Source organism: Eleginops maclovinus, chromosome 4 (assembly GCF_036324505.1).
Source record: "Eleginops maclovinus isolate JMC-PN-2008 ecotype Puerto Natales chromosome 4, JC_Emac_rtc_rv5, whole genome shotgun sequence".
In the NCBI taxonomy this organism is placed as follows: domain Eukaryota; kingdom Metazoa; phylum Chordata; class Actinopteri; order Perciformes; family Eleginopidae; genus Eleginops; species Eleginops maclovinus.
This window is the reverse complement of record NC_086352.1, coordinates 32,913,820-32,937,440: the sequence shown is the minus strand read 5'-3', so window position 1 is coordinate 32,937,440 and position 23,621 is coordinate 32,913,820. Positions and strand designations below refer to the sequence as shown.

Here is a 23,621-nt window from a genome sequence, read left to right as displayed (position 1 = left end):
GTTTGCCCCTGCTGAGCTCCCCTTGGCATTAAAGCAGTGTGGCTTTAGTTTTTTTTTCCCTCAATGTTTGTTAGTATTTTGGATTTAAGGATGCATCATACGATGTCAGGACCGTTCCCCCTTTTGATGTGTCGAACGGCGGGCGCTTTGTCATTTCCGTAGACAACAGCTTAACACAAACAGGCAAGCACACATCAATCAAAGGTCCTGAAGCAGAGAATTGTTACTGCTTAGCATTCCGGCTCTCTCAGCTAAGACAGTGGTAAATACCTCCAGTGTTGATGAGATGGAAGGTTATAGGTGTGTGTGTGTGTGTGTGTGTGTGTGTGTGTGTGTGTGTGTGTGTGTGTGTGTGTGTGTGTGTGTGTGTGTGTGTGTGTGTGTGAGAGAGAGAGAGAGGCGGGTTATGTCTATTACCCACTTCACATAGAATCTCCGACCGCAATCGCACATGTCATGTCTGCTCTTTAGCCGCTTCACCTCTCGGATGTGACCTCTGTAAACTTCCCAGACCTCTGCTAATGAGCACGCAAGATGGAGGGAGAGAAGAAAAAAAAAAGAGGAAAACAGTAGCGAAAAAAGAGGGAGGAAAGGAGAGGGCGTGAGGATGCTGGAGACAACTCCTGCACCTTTAATTATGATCAAGAGGTTTTCACCAAAGGACGGAGGCGTTGCAGTTCTGTTGCGCTCGTAAATCTGGCCCCGGATGCCGTATATTGTGTCGAACGATTACTGTACACCATTATAGTGCATATTCAACTGCCTCTCCAGCACCTGATTTGCATAATTGGATCTTTAATGAAACTTGCCTCGTGGAACAAAAAAATACAAAAAAAGAGAGATGAAAAAAGTGGTTTGGCGTGAGGTTGTGGGGAAAAAATAAGACGATTCAGATGAATGCCCCTCGAATATTCACTGGACTCGTTTCTTAAAAGAGTTTTTAAAAGAGGTGTAAAATGTGGTTGCTACAGCAGGGATAAAGAAGACGGAGATATTTGTTGTAAAAATAAAGAAAAAGTGACCTGCTCTGGCCCAGGCGCTCGCACATCAGCGGCAGTGCTACAAATAGGATGAGAAGTGACTGTGAAAGCTGTACATTCCCCGCCAGGTCTCGCGGGTTAAGACTACAATAGCGGGATATTCTCTAGCCCAGGGGGGATTTCTAGCTCCTCTTCTGTCGACACTCATTGCACCTACTTGTTACTCAGGGAAGATGGCTCTTTTGTAGAGCAGCCGATTCTGCGCTCGCCTGCTGGAATTCCTCAGTCACAAATATTTTGACAATGCCTAATCAGGAGCTGTCGTTTTTTTTTTGTCTCCAATTTTTTGTCAGGGGGGGGATGTGCTGCTTGGAGTTTACATGCAGTGACTGCTTTTTCAAATGAAGAACTCCGAATCTGTGTGATGTTTGCAATGTATGTCCGACTAAAAGTTTCCGTTCTCTATCGCCTCGTTTGTGGCGAGGCGTCCGTCTAATTGCTTGATTAAATTCCAACATGTCCTTTTTCCCTCGGCATTCAGGAGGCGAAGGTTAAAATCCTCCTAGTGCCACTTTGACGCCAACGTGAGGGCAATGGATAATAGCAGGTTATTTGTCTTGTCTGAGGAATCTATTGCTTATAAGTGACAGTGAGAGAGAGAGGGGGGAATGGGGGGTGCATTTTTTTAATCAACATGTTGAGACTATTAGGTGCCGTGAGGTCCCCTTCTTTCAAAAGTGGGACAGCCAGTTGTTAATCTGGCACTAATGTTAAAAAACAACCGAGCACTGATGATGCGTTAACGCGTCTGCGCGCTCTGTCTGCAAGCGGTGGTTTTCTGAATGTGTGTGTGTGTGTGTGTTTCCACTCTACATCTGTGGGAGTGGATCATGTGTCAAAGCGGTTTACAGGTGGCTGCGGGGCAGCAACTCTACAGAGAGGTGGAGGAAAGGCAGGCAGGGTTCAAGTACCTCAGAGGCTCTGACGGCGCTGAACTGAGCAAGGGCTGCATCTGAGAGGACCCTTCAAAAGCCTCCTTATCGCACTCCTCTCTCCAGCGTTTCACTCTTTTTCTCTTCTGTCTCTCTCCGCCGCAGCCTGTCATCTCTCCATCCTCTCTCCCACTCTTATCTCGCATGTATCTGATCTTTTTTTTTTTATCTCTTTTTCTTTCCTCACTTTTCATTTATCTGGACTTTTGGCCAAAAAATGACTTGCGTATTAAACTGAAAGAACAGTTTCCAAGTAGTTGTAACACCCTGTAAACACTTTGCTCTGTAAAATGTGCCACCTCAAAATCACAGCCCCCTTTGGAAGTAAATCCAAACACTTGTTCTTTAACTGGATACAATTAAATATCAAAAAAAGATTACTTTTGTCAAATCAACTTATGGAGAACAGATCAGAGATTGTAACATTTAGTCTTCTTCATGCCTTCTGACATTCTGGTGGTCAGATCAGTTCATCTGCGTCTGAATATCTCCCAGTCAGTTTAGTATTGAGAGCAAATTTAAATCCAATTAGCAGTACTACTGGTTCTTACAACCAGACCGAGTACTGCGAGATACGAAGACGAGCTGGTTAAGCTGATGCATCAGTTTCCCATATGTTGAGTTTTTATAAAAAATCAGACAATCCTTAGGTTTTATCTGGCCTGACTGCTGACCCATGCAAAACTATTTCTATAGCTTCAATACAGAGGTTTACTGTCCCGCAATGTTTGAAAAATACTCCTAGACCTCAGCCTACTGTAGGGGATTTTTTGCTCCTAATTGGTCATATTTAAAAATGACAATTGGCAGTGAGAAAACATCTCTATTAGCCTACAAAGTACCCGGTACACGGAGCGGTAGATCCAGGGAGAAAAGGAGACAAATACACAGTAGGCAGAGTGATGACAGGACGGAACGGAGAAAAAACACTTAGAGAAAACGCAGCGAGCAGAAGGGGAGAAGCAGTGAGACAGAGAGACAGAGAGGAGGGATGATGTACTTAACGCTATCTGTAGGCTTCCTTCTCAACAAGCTGCTGCCACAGATCCTGGGAGCCTGCGCTGATAAATTTGGTTTGATAAAAGTCACTGAAATGCCGGCCTGTCTGCACACCTCTATTAAGCGCTGGTACATTTGTCACAGCCAGTGGAAGTCAACCAAAGGGTTTTAATGTCACATCAGGCTGAATTAAAGACTCAATCGAAAGCCCTGAAAGGTTTAGGTTTTTATTTCAAGTGACAGTAGTGGTGGTACAGCTGTGGCTGGCGTTCAAGATTACTGGGCTCCAGTTGATCAAGGCAGTCATTTTACATTTTATATTTGGCTATTGGGAATTTTGTGATTATTCGTTCCTCATTTTAGCCCGGATGCTCATTTTGTATCTGATGACTTTGAGCGAGGGAGGAGTGTGTGTGTGTCGTTGGAGTGTAGAGGTTGAGCTCATCTCTTGTCTGGCATTATTTGTCTAATTCTTTTTTTTTTAATCAAGAGAAATTAGATCTATGCTGCATTAATCATCTGCCTTCCTTAATACAGCAAACTGAGGGAGCATTAAAAAAAAGGCTGCATTTAAATAAAAAAAACACACACACACACACAACTTTCCCCCTGAGAAGCCCCCTTAATACCACATTACTGTTCTCCATTTATGCAAAAGTAAATAAGTAAACCCAAATGGCAAGTGAGCATTCCAGGCGTTTAAACACACAGCCTTCTGTAAACGCCTGGCGCAGCCGCGACCACATCTCCGAGGCGTAGCTTCCCTGAGACGCAAAGTAAGGGTTGTTACTGTGCTTTTTTTTAAGGTAAATATACATGTTTATTCTTGCCCTTATTTGAGGACAGGATATTCAAAAATTTGTCTTTTTTTGGCTTTTTATTTTCCAGAAAATCATTAGCATATGACAGCAAAAGACCTCTGTTAAAGAAAATACAAGACACGTTTTGGTACTGTAAATAAACATAGGAATGGGCGGTATAGGGGGGGAATTCCATTCATGTTATTTAACCATAAGTCGCTGAGGAAACCACTAATGATAAATGCAAACCTAAAAGAAATACATATAAAATATTTGATCCTTCCTTCTTTTCCTTGCTTCTCCTTTTTCTGTGCACGCACACACACACAATCTCAAACAATCAGCGGATCCCACCTGGTGTTGTATTTAATGCGCCCACAAACACACATGCTCACATGTGTGTTTGTGTTAGTGCATTTGCTTGCCAAGAGCTGTCAAGTCTTTCATGAACTACTTTTAAAAATTGGTGTTCAAGGTGGGAGCTAAATACTATTTATCTATTATTTATCTGCATTATTACCGGGGTTGAATGTAAAAAGAGAGCTCTCCAACGTGGGAGAATTCCCCCGGCGCCTGACTCTCTGCTTTAATACCTCTTTTAAGTCATAAGATACGCTCCCACCCCTGCTGAAAGAGAAGCCTTTAACAGATCTCCCGCAATTTCCGACAATTTTCTCAAATCATCTTCTCTTTTTTTTTTTCAAAAGGCCCACCTCATCATTTTTTTCTCTACCCCCCACCTCTTCCCCATTTTCCTTTTTCCTCTTTTTGTTTTGATCCGTGTCTTTTTTGTTATTATTATTATTATTATTCTTGATCGTGAGCTGCAGTTGTTTTCTTCGCCTCAGGATTTCATCTCTTTTGTTGTGTCGTTCACACCAATCGTAGTAATGGGGGAGAGTTAAGTGGAAGTGCTGTGGCCCGGGCCCTTGTTCAGCTTGTCTGTCGGCTGCTTTGGTAAACAGGACTGTCAGATCCAGAGTTAGTGTGCGTATGTGTGTGTCTGTGTCTAAGAGTGGGGGGGGGTCCATTGCATCCATGGTGTGGTTGAAAGCTCAAACGGTGTAAGTGAGTTCACACTCACAGTCTGCTCATCCGTTCACAATGTGTGTCCTGAAAACTGGGGGTCATTTGAAGAGTTGCTATTTCTAACCTTCTGTTACTTTATGGACCTCATTAAAGTAAGAAAAGTTTAAAAAAAACACAAAATACTCATGTTTTTATTTCTCAGTTTGAACTGTCCAACAGAATAATGGGTTTCAGTTTTGTTCAGGTTTAATACAACTTAAGTTTGTTTTGTCGTATCTTAAGTATGTACGTTTCTTTAAGCATGGTGAGATCTTGGAATGTGAAGTCATTATTAAAAGTGACTCATTTAGTATGAAGAGCCTGCCTTGTTTAACATGTAGTCAAACTGCAAAAAAAGTCAATGATGTGCATGTTTGGTTGTACGGATGGCAATGTTGGTCCACCAATTTGGTCCAAAGTCAAATATTTTAACAGCTATTGGAATGGTTACCATGACATTTGGCAAATTCCCGTCAACGTGAACTATTAAAACAATTTAATCTACTACCATCAACAGGTGAAATTTTTAATTTGTCATATACTTTGATTTCAGACTAAATACCTTGGAAATGTACAGTCCTATCAGCCTCAGATAATGTGCATTGCGTTAATGGTTGAATAGCACATTTTCGCCTGTTAACACACTTGTGCGCATGTTAGCATCCCAATGTTAGCATTGAGCTCAAAGTGCAGCAAATCCTCACAGAGTCCCCATTTTGAGAGTTGACATGTAGTCTTGTTAAAACGTTGAGGTTCAAGTTGTGTTTAGAGTCTAGAACATGTGCATGTGTTGCTGTCATCTAAGTTCAAAGTCTTGGATTTCCCTTTGAATTATTCTGAATAATCTTGAGTCCATATTTAGCTCCACAAACCAGTTCCTGTTGATGTAGTTTTCTTTATGGTAACAATCTGTACAACCAGTGTAAAGATATCAATATCTTAGGGTTTTATAGGTTGTAAACACTGCAACAACGGTAGGCAATCAGGGTTTTTTGTTGGTTACAATGTCTTGACTGGGGGGAAACTTACATTTGGACATTTGACTTATGGAAAAGGGTAAAAAATCTTGATCTTATAAAGGTCTCCTGCATTTAATAGAATAGAATAGAATAATCTGTTTGGGGAACAGAACCCTGGGATTATAAACACGCTCCGATTTTGTCCCAAAGCACAGTAGCTAAAATAACTTTTACCCACTTCATGTGCTGACTCAGCACCTCCACACTTCAACCTGCCATTGATCCCTTTGAGCAGAACTTACCCTGTCACAGGAAGTCCTTACATTCCCTTCCTCCCCCTGCGCCCCCCCACCACCCCACCAACAGGACAATCTCATGGAAGAGCTGCTTCCGATTAGGGCTTGGGAGACGGTTTGCCCCACAAATCTGAAGTTGAGGTGGAGTTTATTTCATCTCCCTCGTAGTCTCCGTCTCTCTGATTGCCGATCAGCCCCCGAGGGCTTTGAGGCGCTCTTGCAGGATCCCTGTGATTAGAGTAAATGCCCCCTCCCCCCCGCTCGTTGGAGATCAGGGTTGGTTTGCGCGGTGGGAGTGAGGTGGACCGAGGAGGACGAGGTGAATGCTGAGGGTGAGGATGTGGAAATTGACGGAGCGAAGGAACAAGAGCAGACACTGAATATAAGTGTTGGTTTGACGAATGGTCAGTGGAAACCTGTGGGAGAAGGAATCCTATATTTCCTTGCATGTTCATACATATCAGATTTTTGGTTAAAAGAACAAGCTTTCATATATGAATATAAGTCAGCCTCAATGTGGTCATTTTAAATAGGAGTTTCTGTTGGTCCTATTTACCGTTAAAATTGATGTGAACCACAAGAAAATAAGTCAGCCAATATGAATTTATTCATTTTCAAATCATGTGAAATATGACACCCCAATAAGCTAAAGGAAGCTCATGTCGTTATTTCATCATAATGTAAAGGAAGCATCATAGGAGTTTTTCAGACTTAGCTCAGGGGATGATGGTCTGCCAGTGGATGGAATCAGTTCTATGAATACACCTTTGTCTTTACACTGGGGACGCTGTCCCCACACCTTTTGAAAATGGACAATTTTGTCCCCACCACTTTGCATTGGGACAACTTGTTTCAAAATGTTCTGAAAAAGAATTGTACACCTTGAAAAGAGAGGTTTATTTGAAAGGAAAGGCAATCCTGAGGACTGTCCACACTTTTGGGAGTATTTCTGGTAACCCAAGTGGTACAATTTGGACTTGCTACACGTTTAATACTAGTAATAACTGAATAGAGAATAGTAAAGCAATTGTTGCTCCGGCTTTGCAGCAATGTAGCGCTGCACGAGTTGTCAAAAAAAGCGTTGTGAGCATGTGGGGGAGCTTAATGCAGCAGTGGTTTTTAAATCTAAAATAAGTGTCCGCACCACTTGTTCTAACAAAGTGACTGCCATGGTGTGTTTTGATATCTGGCCTGAAATAAAATGACAGCCCACGGGAGCTGAATCCTCCGTCTGTAAGGACTTAGCTTCTCCCCCGTCTCTTTGACTCTACAGTGTGTACTGGTACCTGTTGTGTGTGTGTGTGTTTGTGTGTGTGTTTGTGTGTGTGTGTGTGTGTGTGTGTGTGTGTGTGTGTGTGTGTGTGTGTGTGTGTGTGTGTGTGTGTGTGTGTGTGTGTGTGTGTGTCAGTAACTGCTGCGAGGGGCATTTGATCCAGCCGAGGCTCGTGTTGGTGTGGAGCCCAGCGGAGAGCGGCGGAGGTCAGTCTCCTCCTCAACACCCCTTTTTCATCCAATTTCTGTGGCTGCGGGCGGCTGCTTGCCGCGCTTTTGTTGCCGGAGGTAATCTGTGAAGTGATCTTAATTATGGAGGTTCGGCCTGTTCCTCTCGCTCCCCCCCCACACCCCACACCCCCACTCCCACCCCCACCTTTTCCTCTTTCTCTCTCTCTCTCTATTTCCATTCTTTCTCTCACTGTCTTCCTCTCCGTACACGCTTTTAATCAAAGAGCGTAGTTAGCTCGTAATGAGGGCGAAGGGAGCACGTGCGCTTCTGCTTACACATGCTGCGAGGCTTCGAGGAGAAGGAGGAGGAGGAGGAGGAGGAAGATAGTGAGGAAGGATGGGAAGGGTGGAAAGACAAATGATTATTCAGTTTCCTGGACAGGTTTTCAGGAACATAATGCTGCAGACCAGTAATCTAGAATGCATTTGGAGTTGTTTGGTATGAAAAGCAAGGTTTTACTTCATATACATATTTAAGATCAAGTATTATTTAGCATATTTAATTAAAAATCGGACCGATGTGTTGACTTATCAAACTTTTAAAAACACATTTACACCACCAAACACATTTCTTTAATACCATTTTTCAGTCGTTCTTAAATAAAAAATATGGCAGAACATACACTCACTGCAGGGGATAAAGTGATGGATTCATTCCCCCCATATTTAGAATACAGTGTATTCTTCCAGAGAGCTGTCGCCACACATAACTTTGAACACAGAGATAAATCTGCTGCCTTTTTACTCAAGATCAGTTGTAAAAGAGATAAAATAAGACAAGAAAAAGTTGGTATCTAGGAGCAGCAAAAATGGTTATGTCGAGGGAGGAGGGGGGACCAAGGGGGAGGCAGGGGAGGGGGCAAAGGGGAGCATGGAGGGGGGTTGGTGGGAGAGAAAGGGAGTTAGATGGGATCCATTACACATAAACAGCCTAGGCATTGATGAGATGATCCGACGAGGATTAGGTCGACAATCCTGATGGACGCTGAAAAGGTGACCACACGGGGAGGGGCGTGTGCGACCGTCTATATGCACATGTGGAGATGAGTGTGTGTGTAGCACAATAGCATATGCCGTATGGCCTCATTATGATACCCCCCCCCCCCCCCCAACCCCACATATCTCCTTCCAATGCTGCTGCCATCGCTCTTTTGGGAGCCCTTTCCAGGTCACAGTGAGGTCAAAGGGCAGCTGCTGGGGCATGAATGCCAATCAGCGCTCCGAGACGCTCTTGTTCGTCATATATGAAATGTGTTATGGTATCCTTGAGCTGGGTTCTGTGTGTTCGTGCTTTCAAATTCCATGGGATGTGTTGGAATCTAAGCGTAGAATTAAGGAATTCAACAGGCCAAGGGTTTGAACTCACACTGATGTGATTGATTGAGCGGCAACAATAATAAGGATTGATTGATTTAAAATATCACACAGGTGCTGGGTTTAGTTTCTTCAATGTGAGAATATATTGCTATGACTTTGGATATGGTTATTGAGATGTTTAACTAATTAAAGCTGAGTCAAATAGTTGATTAATTGATTCAGAAAATGCATCTGCTTTAAAATATAATTAAGTGCTTTTTAATACAGAATTGTTTTGTTATTCTTTTGAAGTTTCTTTTGGTGTTTAGAGGAGCAGCAGCGGTTTTACTTGTGATTGTAATTTTTTGCAATTGTGTCCATTTTATAGACCAAACACATCATGTAAGAAACATATAAGATTTATTTCAAGTTGACTCGACGCAGTCATTCAATCTGAAGTAGTAAACTCCTCGTGTCACGAAGTGTAGATACTTTTTTCTTATGTCTGAAAAGAAGTTGTGTGTGTGTCTGTGTGTGTGTGTGTGTGTGTGTGTGTGTGTGTGTGTGTGTGTGTGTGTGTGTGTGTGTGTGTGTGTGTGTGTGTGTGTGTGTGTGTTACAGTGAGGCTGCTAATTCCTTCAGGGTCAAGGGGAGGGGCCGGGGTTAAACAGGGTGACAGGGAAAAGGTCAGCGGTGATTAGCTGCCATCCAAACTAATGTCTGGATGCTGGAGAGGAGCAGAGACAGGAAGAAGAATTTAGTTCATCGGCTTGTCGGAATCATTGTGGGAGTGTGTGTTTGTGTGTGTCATTGTTTCAAACCCCCCTCCTCCCCTTTGTACTCCCCCCCCTTCCTCATGTCCCTATATTATTAAAGGTTGCCTCCGTGCTTAAGTAAGGCAAAGCAGATGGCCTTTTTCATAAATCATGCTTATAAGATGATTACAGGCGTCGCCGCCCACCATTCTCTTCTTCTCTTACAGTACAGTAGTGCTTATAGTTTTCCTCAAGGCCTGTTAATCTGGCTGTACTTTAACCCGCTTGTTGTGTTCGTTTCCCTCCCTTTACTTTGCTGTTCCCGGTCAAATTGTACTTGTCTGTTTTAACTGCTCTTACATTAACACATAAACCATTTATCATCGCCCAATGTTGTTTAACCCCCTTTAAAAGCTGTAAACAATGATTCAGACCACTGGTTTACACGAAAAACAGTGAATATACAAAGAATACACACTGAAAATGTATTCTAAAATCAACATGTTGTTGATTTGTGGTGGATCACAATAAACAATCTGGATTCCTGTATTAGTCCCACAGTGTACAGTGTACATGACCAGTTACAGCACAAAGTGGTAGAGCAGGTAAAAAAAAGACATGCATTAATAAAGAATAGGCAGATATAGTGAAGAAAACTACACATTACCAGTGTTGGATTAAAAGTGAAAGATAAATAAGTACACGTCCATGGCAAACAATCATCTTAAAACCATAATCTTGGGTTACCCATTCATTTCCTTTGGCGGTCATAGGTGTAACAAAGTTGACTAAACTACTCAAAATTAAACAAAAGTGATGATCAGTAAGTTTATATGTTCAAATTTGGAGGATATCATAATGCCTTGAAGCAATCAAATTTAAAACACAGTATTTATCATTGATGAAACCACTAAATTGGTCAGATGAGACCCCAACCCGAAAGGTATATTATTTAAGCCCACAAAGGTGACAAGTCAAGAAGATACGATAACTTCCCCTTCCACTGCCTCCTCCCTCCTCTTCCTCCGTGTTACCTCCTACTTGTTAATGTTCCCGAGCTTGGCGGCGTGCAAACTTGCTCAGAACAGGATGTTAAATATATAGCACAGGGAGGGGATAAGGGAGAGATGGAAAAGAAGTGAAGGGAAGGGTGTGTGTGTGTGTGTGTGTGTGTGTGTGTGTATGTGTGTGTGTGTGTGTGTGTGTGTGTGTGTGTGTGTGTGTGTGTGTGTGTGTGTGTGTGTGTGTGTGTGTGTGTTGGATTATGTCTGTGCCGTTGCACTATTCCTTGATGTATGCACGATGTCAGGCAGTCATTGTCTCCTGGGTAAAGAGTGATAGTTCAAATACCTAGCATCTCTCCCCTGGTGCTCCAAATGCTCGCCTTTGAAGTTTTTATAATCCATCTGTCATCTGCGAGCAGGGAGGGCACATGTTCTGTACCACTCAATTACCAAATTCTCTTTTTGCCGGCTACAATGAGACAGGAAGCAAATAATATGGGCGACCCTGAAAAAAAAAAAAAAAAAAGGGATTGGTGGGGGTTATAGAAAGAGAGAAAGAGGGGAGGAATTGCTTGAAATCCTGGCTTTCTCACGCACTTGATTGTGTCCCCTCGCTGCCTCTCATAACAGGAGAACAAAGCCTGTTTGTTGTGGGTGGAATGCCTAAAATGCTTCCTACTGTTACAATTATGAAGAATTTGATTGAATGTGTATTGTTTCAAGGGCTTGGCGATTTTGATCATTTTTTAAAGTGCCTCAGATTGTTATTCTGCTTCCCTACGAGCAATAATAACCAGTCACCTAATCAAATTCCATTTGATATAAACATTTCATTTGTTATAAGGGCTGGCGCATGTTGTGAATGGCTAGTGTGAGAAAATAAAGAAAAATGTGTGTTTTGATTATACATTATTCATTACCCGGCGCTTAAGAAGATGCGTTCTGATAGGCTTTTTTGTCAGCGGGTAGATGGAGACTCTAATGAAGTTTGCCGCAGTTCTTCGTGTTAAAATCGTCTTTAATTGGTTAGCGCTTTGTTGTGCGTTGGCTTTAAAGCGCCACTGAAGCGACCAGAAAAACTTCAGATAAGCATCTGAAAAATAACAACAGCAGCAGTCGCAAATTATGGCTCTGAAACATATTTCATTTACATACGCCACAGGCCCCCCTTTTAAGGCGTCTACCTTTTAATTCTTTTTTATATTTAACACTCGATACAAAACAATACGAGCCTCAGATCTCTGCGTCTGTATCCTCGTTTACATCGAGAACCCCCCCACCCACACCCACCATCCCGAAGCATCCTCACTGGGAAAGAAGATGAAAAGATTGTTTTGAGAAACTCGAAAGGATATTTGACATTCTTTGGTTGCTTCTGAAACTTCCAATATTCCACCGTAATTGTTTCATACAAGTTATATATCTTCATTTGAGGGGAACGAGGGGGGAGATGAAGAACACGTCGGCTTCTTTCTTCCCGAATAAAAGGCAGCAGAACCCATCTGGTTGGGTGATCCACGGCTGGCCCTCTTGCGCTCATCGCTGAAATAATACTCCCTCTAATGACTCCCACATATTCTGAAATCTCCCTTTTGAAATTGGTCTTGGCAGATTATTTGCAGGTACTTGAGTTGCATCTGTTTGCAATTTTGCAAATGTGGAAGACTGTAATGCTGGGCAGGGGCGGGTAGCAGAGAAGAGGCTATTTTAATCCCTGGGATAACACCGGCTGTCAGCTTGAGCCTGCCCCGGGTAGCAGCCTGCACCTTAACCCAAATTTGGACTTGTCTTTACCCAGGTGACAACGTGTTTGTCTATACCGATGCTAGATTTGTCCTCATCCATAAATTGTAGCTGCGTATGCATGCATGGGGGCCAGGACTGCTTTTATTCTGAGCTTGTTCGGTGGCTGCAGATGGTGTTTGCAGGTTAGTGGGAAGCAGCAGGTCAATAAAATATTCAAATAGAAGTCTAAATGGTTCGGATGAGGTCATGTTAGACATAACCAGTGGTGGAGCGCGACTAAGTTTAGCAAGTTAAGTACGGATTTGAGCAATTTGTACCTGGATATGTGCATTTTACCACACTTTTAGTCCACAATATTACAAAATGCATGTTACTCATCAACTGTTTGAGACACATGTTGTGGTTGACTTAGTATTGGAACCATGTATCTCCAAAGAAAGGTTGATGTTCATTGGTTGAGCAATTTCTCCAAACTGTTAATACAAACAGTTCAAACCCTATTAGCTAAGTGGAAGTAAAATGCTTTTTTTTTTTAGCAAATCCGTTGTAGCTGAAAACTTTGTGAAAAAAAACCTTGTTCTTTAGCAGCTAGCGATGAACTAGGCCTGTTGCAGTAGAACACTTGTTCCACTTGTAAAACGGAATGCAGTGGTGCAGATTAAACCACCCAACAGAATATAAAGTGCTTGACCGACCACAACAATAAAATGCTACTTAAACATTAATGTGCAAGCCATAATAATTTAGTAATATAATATATGATAGTGTACCATTAACAAGGGTCACTGTTATTCAACTAGTGCATTAACTGTTGATGCATTTTGAACACTTTTACTTGCATTCAACAGGACTCTTACATGGAATAGAGTATTTTAACAGTGTGGCATTGCTATTTTTACTTTAAAAAAGACAAATTCCTCCTCCACCAATGCAGATTTGTCTCATGAATGAATATCATACATGATATGCCTCAAAATTCCCAGGATGCCCAGCAGTTTGTCAGGTATTTGTATTGTCCGGTGATCAGCGAAGCTAAAGCTAAAGCTGAAATGATTTTGACTTCAGTCCTTATTATTTCTACCATGTGGTGAGCAGCTGACCAGCTTAAGCCTCCCCCCTTTATTCACCCCCCTTCTTTCCCTCCCTCCCCCTTTTAAAACTGTAATAAGGTGCCCTATTGTCCTATGGCAGGGTGTACGGGGCCACCCGGCTCACTGTAATTGCATAGGTGGTTACAATTATATTAATTACATATTTCATCAACGCTGTTTATCCAGCCGCACGGTAAATGAAGAAACTTTTAACTCTGTCTTTTGTTTTTGCATTTCTTGTCTGTTTCCCCCCCCTTGCCCGCCCTTAACCAACCCCTTTCTCTTCCCTGCTTTTTTTTTTTGTGGTTGTTTTATTAGGAGCGAGGGGAGGGGAGGTGCCAGAGGAGGAATTATGCTGAAAGTGTATGCCTTGCAACTTTTCCCCTCCCTGTTGGAAATGTTTATTTGAACAGTAAGCTCATGATTTGAATATTTGTAATCCATGCTTAAATTTACAGGCCAGATGAACTTTTTGGCACAGAATGGCAACCATAAGTAGGATTTTGAGAAAAGCTTTACAAAATTTTAAGCCATGTGCAAGGCTTATATAATTTAGAAGGGGGGAAATATGCGCAAATAAAACAGACTCAGTCTTATTTACTCTACACGCGGCAAAAAAAAAAACTGCATCATATGGCGCCTGACGTATATGTGCGTTATAGTTGTGTCCACACTTTCGGAACAGCTAAAGCTAACAAGTATTGCAGGAATAAAAAAAAAAGAAGCCCCAGAGACACAGTCACTCATTCTCCTGTTATATGTGAAAGAGTGCGCTCCATATTGACAGTGGTGCAAAGTAACTAAGTACATTTACTAGAGTACTGTTCTCTAGTAACATTTTTAGGTACTTTACTTGAGTATTTAATTTTCTTTCTACTTCTACCCCACTACAATTCAGAGGTAAATAGTGTACTTTTACTCCTCTACATTTATTTAATCCCTTCAGTTACTTTACAGATTTGGATTAATGATGGTAAATATGATCAGCCCTTAAATCAGACTTTAGTTCACCTGCAGTAAATCCAGCAGCTACCCTGCAGTATACAAAGCCATTCAAACTGCTGCACCTTTACCAGCTCTGAGAACACTTTAATGATCAATCATTATAAAACATATCAAACAATGACTACTTTTACTGTCACTATTTGAAGTAATTTTGGATGAGAATACTTTTTCTACTTTTACTGTAACAGAGTATTTCTACACACTGGTACTTCTACTTTTACTTAATAATAAGACCTGAGTACTTCTACTTTTACTTAAGTACACTGAAAAAACTGAAACTGAAACTATTAGGTTAGTTGAAAGCAATAATATTAAGTTGAACCTTTGTTATTTAAACTTAATAGTATTGCTTTCCAATAACCTAATACAGTTATGTGACACTTGTTGTCACAATACATTTAATTAAAGACGACATTTCAGGAGTTATTCTCCCACCTCTGCATTTTGACTTGTGCTGGCGGGGGATACCACCCATATTGTAGGCAGGGAGGTGGGTGAGTCGCCCGGGCCGAGTGGCGGACAGTGATAGAGAGGGAAAGAGAGGTCACTGAAGCGGGCCGAAAAAAAGGGAAGGCTTTCTTAAATGATGCTAATCAGTCCGGAGGGGCCCGGCCCTCTGTCCCTCATCAGCCCGCTGTAATTCAGATGCGCAGAGAACCTGGAATTAAACGTGTCACCCTGGGGCGCGCGCTCACTCAGCCTGTATTTGCCTTTGCATCCACTCCTGTGAGTGTGTGTGTGTTCACACGCGGGGTGTTTAGGGGTTAAGTAGAACCAAATTAGTCGATGGGAGGACTAACGGCAGCAGTAGCTTTCTGTGTGGCTACTTCTCGGTGAATGTCAAGATGATTTAGCTGCTCTTCTGCTCGCCGTCTGTCTCTGAGCACTGGCCCTCCAATCACCGCTCTGGGCTGTCTGTTTTGTGGCCCTCCGAAGCAACAAATGAATATTAAATCTGCACTGGGCAAACTTCGCACACTGGCAAGAGGTTGCAGTGTGAAATATGAGGCCAATGAAGCCCAGAGATCCTGCAAGGTAACATCAGTAAACTGTCTTCTTCTGTGGTGTCTGCTCAGGGTGAACGAGCCACTGTAGAAAACAGCTTTTATGCGCTGTGTGAATTTCTCTGGTAAAATCTGGAGATTCTCTTGACTTTTGCAGCAAGTGTGCACAGTTTTTTGACGTCATCACAATCATGGGCCTTTAACTGATACAGGAAACATCAATGCCAACATAATAGTTGCAAAAATAATGCTTTAATGACAACTTACTTAAATATAATAAAAACACTGATTTAGATAACCAGTAGTTTCTTTGTCAATTGTTCAATTGTTCCTACACACGCAACTAAATAACAACTTTGCTTTAATATAATATGATCCAAAATGTGCATGTTTAAAATATCTGATTAGGAATAGTTAAAGCAAAGTTAAACGTATGACTATATTTCAGTTTTCTATACTTTTTCGACACTTTTTCTTTTGCCCAAAAAAGTATTGGGACCAATACACATCTCTGTATAAACTCAGTGTTGATACATGACTTTATATACAAAGAATACTTATAATATGTATATTAAGCGACAGAAACATGATTTTCCTGCCAAACAATATGGTTTTATATAACCAAAGAAGATAAACTCCTCAATTATTAAATTGTCCTTATTCATACAACTGTACTTTGTCTTCAATTTTCAAATTTGAATAAGTAATACGGAAGAAGAGAATGAATCTGAGCAGTCATAATTTTCAGATATTAACACTTTTTCACACATCTTTAAAAATGGAGGTTAGATACCCAGCTCTAGTGTTGATTGTGAGTGTGTGAGCACACAAAGGTGTCGCGTTGTCTTTCTTGCCAGCGAAGGGTGTATGTTGCTAACATATTGTGTGTGTGTGTGTGTGTGTGTGTGTGTGTGTGTGTGCGTGCGTGCGTGCGTATGTGCGTGCATTCGCGCACGTGAGAGTGTGTGCCGGGACGCCAGTTGGGCTAACAGCTGAATCATGGCTCAGCCGCTGCCCCTCGTAGTCCTTGGCAGTTAGCGGTGTGAAAAAGCCTTCTCTTTGAGGGCATTATATAGATTAATGTGCTGTGCCTCGGGCAGAGACACACACACACCTCGCCAGGGAGGGATCCTGATCGTGTGTGCGTGTGTGTGTCTACAGAAAAGAATCAGAGGACTACAGCAGCATAGGGTCGTCCAGGCTTAAGTGTGTACATGTGGACATTTGTGCGTATCTGTGATATCGTGCATATGTGTGTGGATGTGAGAAAAGACAGTTTGGGTGGGTGTTAACAAGAGACGAGGGGAAGGTACTGTGAGGAAGCTCTGCATGTGTGTGTGTGTGTGTGTGTGTGTGTGTGTGTGTGTGTGTGTGTGTGTGTGTGTGTGTGTGTGTGTGTGTGTGTGAGAGAGGGAGAGTGGCCATTTGAAGTGGCATTTGAAATGTTTTCTAGGTGATTTTTAAAGTATGTTTGATGATTTGAATATGGCTGTGGAAAGGCAATTCAGTGATGGAATAAAAAAGACTTGTGATCATAACTAATTGCAAATATTTCACTTTATTATCATATGATACCTCTTCATGATTTATCCTATGAATGTCAAGCAACACGTATCATTTCCCGCTCTTAACGGAATACATTTTTAAATTAACCGTCCCAACCCTGGGATTATACACAGATATATCAGTGCTTACTTTTCCTAGCTATAGCTGCAAACAGTGTATAAAAACAGCCTGTTTAATATTACTCTTTCCTCCAAGAAATGCAGCTGAATTCACAGCTATTAGAGTCAATCCTTGCTTCATTAAACTGAGTCTGTGTGCAATAAATAGACTACAATTCCAGTGTACTAAGCCTTCTTCTTTTTAAGCACCTAAATCGGAATCTTGGGACTGTGCAGGGGCATCTGTGGAGCGTATAGCTTTCCATCAAGGTATTTTTACGTGAATCAGAGGGCTGTTTATGAGGCCTGGCTGACCTGACGGAGGCATCGTCTGGCCCTGTGTCTCTCTTTTCTATCACACACTGTCTTGCCTCTCAGCCGAATTAGCTCTCAGCGTTAGGGTTAACATCAGGATGGAGCTGATGTACAGCACAACAACAAATACACACAGCTGCTGGAAATGCTCGTGGAAAAGTACAACGCTGCTCCAGCTGAGGTTGAAGCAGAATCCGTGTAGGTTTAGTGAACAGGATACTTAAAAACTTTTGAGGGCTTCTCTCCCTCTATTTGTTTCTTTTGGTCTCACGATTGCTCATATTTTGTATGCCTCCCTTTCCCTAATTTTCCACACTTTTCCCCTTTGCTGAGAAGCATGAGGGAGATTTTCCTTATCAGGATTTTAGCACATTCCATTCAAGATTAGGCACATCTGTTGTTTTGTGTATGTGCGTCAAAGTGTGTGCATGTGACTTCTGAGATTATTTGTGTGTGATTGTTGTGCCTGTGCTGTGGTCTCAGGACACACACTCGTCTAATGTACATATATGTCCAAGTGTGTTTGTGCGTGCACATGTGCGTGTACTCTCTCCATCCAGCGGTCTAAATAATCCACGTTTGTCTGACAACGGCATCAAGTCGTGGAGGTGCACATATGCAGAAAGCTATTTGGAAAGGCCTCCTCGTAGCTGTCAGCTTTTATTATGCGCTGAGGTGTCATGTTTGTTAGGAAGCTGAGTGCAGATGGCAGAGTGGAAGAAATGGATCACTAATTTTAACAATGATTAATGAACAGAGATGGAAAATGAATTACATCGGACTATTGGAGGCAAGGAATATTTTCTCTGAAAATGTTAACTTCGGCTGCCAGGCAGCCGGCCGTGTTGTGGGAGTATATTGAGGAGGGGAAGAGAATGTGTGTGTGCATGCTTATATGGATGTGTGTGTGCAATAAGGTGCAATTTTTCCCCCGCATCCTTTGTAGAATCAACACTTCACTGCTCTTGCCTATTACTTTACTGTTCGCCTGCTTAAACACTGCCGCCTTTATACACATTGTTTCCCCCCTATGTGTATTGCACTAGCAGTTAAGGTACACACTGTTTAATAAGGTAAACACAGGAAAGGTTAGACTGTCTTAAAATGTTAGCTATTTTCATTACCCGGCAGTGTGCCTTCATATCAAATCACACATGTAGCAGATTCGATCAAGTGTCAGTAGCTTTTTTGCTTTTTCCTCTGGAACAACAATCACCTGCTTTATCTTCCTTTCAACGTAGCTTGCGAGCTATTTTCGTGACTGTGTATTGACTTTTGATCATGAAACAAGCAATAAAGTAACATTTTGAAAACAAATTTTTCAAGGCATAACAACCAGTGGCAGAGTCCAGAAAATCAACCTGATACATTATTATCTTTGACAGTGAAAATCTGTGTGTTTACCTTTCATACATCTTTATTACAATGTGATATGGCAGCCCGAGAAGCAGATGTGACATTCCTCATTGCTTGTGATCTGGGAAGAAATACTTGACTTTCTCCTGTCACCCCCCCCTCCCTTAAAAAAAAAAACACTTTATATTTGTGTCTCTGTCGAGGTTTGTTTGTCTGGTGGGCGGCTGGTGCAACACGGTTTGATAGGTAGATGTGAACTATTTTGAATTTAATTAAAGGCCTGATGGGAAATGGGTAAAAGGAGAAAACGGAGCAACTTCTAGCAACATCGTGTGTTTGTGTACATGTGTGTGTGCGTTCAAGGGAGAGAGAGTGAGCGAGGAAAGAGAGAGATCTCAGGTTACAGCAGCATATGCTAAGCACTCAGAAAACATACACAATGCCTTTGGTGAACAAGGTAGTCAGTGTGCCCTTGGGAGCCAATTTAGATTGTGACTTAAGGCAATGTCGTGGCTTTGTGTGCGAGCGTGTGTTTGTGTGTTCCCTGAATGGGAGTTTTTTTTAGTCTTGATGCTTCATTGAAACAGTAGTGGTGGGTAGATATGGGTGGCCCTCCTGCAGACCCTCCACATCTGTGCTCCCCCCCACCCCACCTCCCCCTGTTTTAGGACTGAGCCAGTTTCTCCACGCCTGGCTGCTTCTCCACATCCAGAATAGCCATGAGAGTTTGTTGGACTCATGCATCTTTGCCATTGAATATTTGAAATAATAATGTGCAGCACTGATGAGTTACAGAAATGAGGGTTAGGGTTAGGGTAAGGGTTACAGAAAGTAATGGAAATAAAGGACTATATCCCTCAAGCTATGACAGGTGATCTTTAGGAAAAAGCAACAGTGTTGACGATTTAAAATAAAAATTGAAGGTAAACAGACAAAACCAAAACCTTCTTGATTACCATCAAAGCAAATGTCACAAAAAATAAGAATGTAAAATCAGAATCAATTTAGGCAGATGCTTGGTAAGGGATCACATTGCTTTTTGGACAGAGTATACAACTCTCTTCGTTTTTATTTTTTTTTATTAATCTCTGTGCAAAGTGTAGGAAATATATCATGTTTCATTTCATAAATTGTGTTAAAGTCTAAGCTAGTTGCAGTTCGTTTCTCAAAGTCTCTCAGTGAGGCCTCAGTTTAAATGCCACTCACCGAGTTACATGCTACTTTAAAAGGGAGCAACACTCTTTTTACTTTGCATACTTTGAGTCGGCTTGATTATTTTTCTGGCTTTAAGCGGCGGGGCTTCAAGGCTGGATCAGATAACATCCTTTGCTGTTCTGCAAAAAGCTCCTCTCACTGTTCCGTTTTCTGAGAACAAAGATGGTTCTTAGCTTACAAATTATAAACCTCGGACATCTAAGTATGTTATTCCCCTTGTCTTCAACTGGATATTAAAATGTCAAGATGCAAGTTATAATACCAAGAAAATGAGCAATCACGGTTGGATGTGAAAATGACATCACATCCTCACAGGAAGTCGTGAGGAAAAATAAAGATGTGGGGGGGGGGTTGGTTATTTCTCTTCTGTCGCCAGTGTTGAAAACTTGTCAAGTTTGAATGTGGCTGACTGTGAATTTCCTGGTCTGTGTGCTTTGTTTACAGCCTCTTGTCGTCCCACCTTCTGTGGAGCTGTCGGCGCTTTCCCTGACATCCGGCGTTCATTGGAGCAGCGGCATTCACACAGGTACGATCACACCGATTGATCACAGAGAAAAGGGGGAGGATATTAAAGGTGTCTGTCACGATAACACACACTTTTATTTTCATTTCAATCTTTGTTTATCCGGGGGAAAGTCAATTGAGCGTGCACTTGTTTAGCAGTGCTATGCTTCTCAGTTGCAATACTTACACATTTGCAACCTGTTAGCTTCCCATTACAAGATCGGTTGGTGGGTCAGTGGCTCACCCTGGAGTACATGGAAGTCATTAAAGAGAGTAATCTTTGTCAATAATCATAATTTTTTGAGGCCAGATCAAATGAATGGGCAACCTTCTAGCAACAAGAAACTTGCATAAACTAACCCTCACCTCATATCGTAGACCTACGGGAGCTATTTAGGCTAAAGTATCTTGACAAAAAACACTTGTTGACTGCAGGGCTTAGGCTGGGGATCAGACCACTGCCCTTCTGAATTGTAGACGCCCATTTGCCATTCACCTCAGCTGCCCACTGACTCTTCACTTGCATGGGTAACTGAATGTCATAAACTGTACTTTGCAAGTGGAGTAGTCATGTCACAAGAACCAATGCTAAGCTAACAAGTTCATTCCAGCATGTATTCATCATGTTAGGGCTAGTGTTGTCACAACACCAACATTTTAGTTTCGATACCGATACCAAGTCAAGAATTGCGATTTCGATACTGTTTCGATACTTTTCTTAAAAAAGGGGAAACCGTCTTAAATGTCATTATTATGCTTTATATGTCAAACAAACTAGTTATAGTAGATGAACTTCATTATTCAAAAGTTTACATTAACTTTGGATAATAACACAAATAAATGGAGTGCTCTCTTTTCCCCTCTCCCTCTCTCCCTCTCCTGACAGCCAGTCGTATCCGTCTCGTGCAGCTGAATGATCCAGTAATGAGTGACCCGACAGTGAATAATAAAATATTTATCACTAGTTTAGCTAGTTCCAGATGTAGATAAGATAGTTAAGTGTGTTAGGTCTTTAACTTGAAGTACGTGTTTTGCTACGCGCACCGGTCCCGTCACAATGGTCCAAGCTGCGGCGGTGATCATGTAGAGCTGCATGTTCTCTGTCAGCAGAGATGTAACCAAAATACTTCCAAATTTCGTTTCTTGCATCTTTTTTGTAAACACGCCGAGGCGCATCGGCAATAGCACTCTTGTAGCCATGCTCTCGTTTTGTCACATGATATGACAGCTAGAGCGTGCATGAGAGGGTATCGCGATACCTTTCTAGTATCGGTGCACCGTGCAACACTAGGTAGTACAGGAAAGTAATTTGAAGCCCTCATATAGCTCAGTGGATAAGGCAGGTGGCCATATACTGGGGTTTGATCCCCATGCCGTGGACCCGGGTTTGAATCCCTTTGCCGCGCGTCTTCCCCTCTGTCTCCCCGTTTCTGAACTGCACTGTCACTGTATTAAAGGCACTGGTTGCCCAAAAATTCTGTAAAAAAAGAAAGTGATTCGACAAAAACTGCAATAAGAGCACTCTAGTTGAGGATGTTTTTATCTTGACTGTCAGGCCATATAGGTTTGCACTTCTGGTAGCAGAAAGACCTGCAGGATATGTTGGCAATGTCCCAATCTGACACGTAAATAGACACCTCTGAATCATATCACTTCTGCTAGTGCTAGTCAGGGTAAGGGATACTTTTATGGAATACATGCCACATTTCAAATTTGCCTTTCTGTATGAGAATTTTCCCCCTAGAAGTTAAGCATTCAATATGTTTAAGTAAATACATTTCAGAAAAAAAACCAACAAAATAAATACTGAAATTGCAATACTACATTTTTGGGGGAAGCCTTAATAATGTTCACAACATGTTACCACCATAAAATAATCGGAAAAGTAGTATATATGAAACGATTAACCGCATCTGACACATTGAAATAACAGATGCGGCCTACTTAGTTTTACAACCTTATTCTCACAAGCTACTTGCTCCAAATACTAAAGGTCCCGATGCAGAACTATTGAGATGATTATCCTTAAATATTAATTTGACATTCATTAAAGACTAGTGTGGTGCCCCTGCCTGATTTGGACATGCAAAGCTCACAAATGTCTGAGAATGTATTTAAAAATCAAAAGTTTAACATGTTTAACTATTTCTGTTTTGCCCAAAAAAACGCATACATGTATCAACTTAATATACATTTTAGGAATATAATTGAGTCAATATAATAAAGATTTATCAACACCCAAAAATGGGAATGGATATTTTATATATGTGTGAAGTCATTCAATTTAGTCTTCACTTCACAAGTAGCAGCATGAAACATTTAAGAGATATTACAGAACGGTTCTCTTTATGAAGATTTATGAAAACAACAGGTACAATAAAACAACTTAATGTGCATTTCAGTAATTTAGTACAAATATCCATTAACAAAAATCAACACCAAGTAAACCCTATGTCATCCAATTGAAGTAGCCGCCGAGCTGCTGCAAGTTAAATACATTTGGTTCCAATTTTCTACATCAGGTATCGACTAAAAATAACTAAAAGTTCTCCCCCCCACCTCCCCCACACACACACACACACATCACCTGTCAAGAAACCACAACGCTGTCAATTCCCCTCTATGTAGCTCAAGGAGACAATTAGCAAACAGAGGTGACATGGTTAACAGGTGCAAGCCATTATTCCTGGAGCTAGAGGAGCGTGGCCACCCCATCTCTCATGGTGATGGGCCGTTAGAGTGTGTGTACTGTACGTGTGTGTGTGTGTGTCAGTGACTGATGGCATATCATATGACAAGTACAAGTGAGGGATATGTCTGCTTTGTGGGGTTATGATGCCTCATCCCACCCAGTTGTTTGTAATCAGTGTGTCATCATCATCGCCATTGTGGTCGTCGTCAGGAATTAGACTAAGGTACCTCGCATTCGTCTTCGCTCTCCTTGAATGTCTCAACATCTTCCTCTCTTTCCAATAATTACTCATCCAATCCCTATATTCTTTTAATTTGTAATAGACCGTCGTCCTGAGAGTTGGCTTCCTGAGAAAGAGACAAGCGGGTCAAGCCGGT

The 23,621-nt window shown here is 41.7% G+C and overlaps 1 protein-coding gene across 1 annotated transcript in view; it reads left to right on the top strand.

Annotated features, from left to right (window-relative positions):
* The window catches only part of znf536 (zinc finger protein 536), a 206,290-nt gene that overhangs the window by 5,723 nt on the left and 176,946 nt on the right, over positions 1-23,621 (top strand). The window contains 1 exon segment of the mRNA XM_063882540.1: positions 20,493-20,574. The gene's annotated coding sequence lies outside the window, so the exon portion shown is untranslated.